At 43.8% G+C, this 1,197-nt stretch overlaps 1 non-coding gene across 1 annotated transcript; it reads left to right on the forward strand.

Annotated features, from left to right (window-relative positions):
* Window positions 1-878: 878 nt before the first annotated feature.
* On the forward strand, window positions 879-982 carry LOC112768141 (small nucleolar RNA R71). The gene has a single exon (XR_003185579.1). It is a non-coding gene; the product is annotated as a small nucleolar RNA R71 (small nucleolar RNA).
* The last annotated feature ends 215 nt before the right edge of the window (window positions 983-1,197 follow it).

The following is a 1,197-nucleotide window of genomic DNA, read 5'->3' on the forward strand; positions in this document are numbered from 1 at the left end:
GGATTTCCTTCAGTTCCTTCCCACTCTGAAGGGTGATAGCCTGACACTCCTCCCTTTTGGTTGAGTTAGTATTACTGCGAAGGTTGTGGCTGGGGATTTGCTTGAATAAGTAGCCAATTTGTGTCTCAAGTTTCTTGATGGCAGCATCCTGGTTCTGCATATTGGACATCACTTCTTCTCGGAACGCTTTACTGTCTTGAATCTCTTTGCCTATGCCTTCAAGTAGATTCTCAATCCTTGAGAGTCTATCATCAAATGATGGTAGATTGGGATTAGAGGTGGAAGGATGAGGTAAGTTATTTTGGTTTTGATATGAATGTGGAGAGGTGTTGTTATGGGGGTGTTGATATGGTCTAGATGTAAAATGTTGATGGGCTGCATTGTTAGGATGTGGGGGTCTTTGATCAAGGCCTTGGTCTTGTTGATTTCTCCACCCACAGTTTGGATGATTCCTCCAGCCAGGGTTGTAGGTCTTGGAGTATGGATCATGGTTTTGCCTAGGTGAATTCCCAATGTAGTTGACTTGCTCCTGACTTCCCTCTGCTTCTTCATTCACTCCTTCTTGGGTTGTTGATGAAGTGGTGATTGCTGCTACTTGGTTCCTCTCCATCTTCTTGGTGAGGTCAGCCAGCTGCTGGGTAATGAGCTTGTTTTGGGCCAGCAGAGCATCTACATTGTTTAGCTCCATTACTCCTCTAGTGTTGCCTTTTTCAGAAGCATAGAAATAGTCATTCTCTGCTACTATTTCAATGACATCTATGGCTTCCTCAATAGTCTTCTTCTTGTTTAAAGATCCTTCTGATGAATGGTCTACAGCCTTCTTTGATTCATATGACAGGCCTTCATAGAAAATGTGCAGCTGCACCCATTCGTTGAACATGTCAGGTGGACACCTCCTTATTAGGTCTTTAAACCTCTTCCATGCTTCATACAGAGTCTCACCATCTTGTTGCCTGAAAGTTTGGACCTCAGCTCTTAGCTTATTGATTCGTTGAGGGGGGTAAAATCTTGCTAAGAATTTGTTCACCACATCTTCCCAGGTTGTCAAGCTCTCCTTTGGGAAAGACTCCAGCCACTTGGCTGCCTTATCCTTGAGTGAGAATGGAAATAAGAGCAGTCTATAGGCGTCAGGATGAACACCATTAGACTTCACTGTGTCACATATTCTTAGGAAGGTGGTTAGATGTTGATTGGGGT

This window comes from Arachis hypogaea, chromosome 17 (assembly GCF_003086295.3).
Source record: "Arachis hypogaea cultivar Tifrunner chromosome 17, arahy.Tifrunner.gnm2.J5K5, whole genome shotgun sequence".
Classification (NCBI taxonomy): domain Eukaryota; kingdom Viridiplantae; phylum Streptophyta; class Magnoliopsida; order Fabales; family Fabaceae; genus Arachis; species Arachis hypogaea.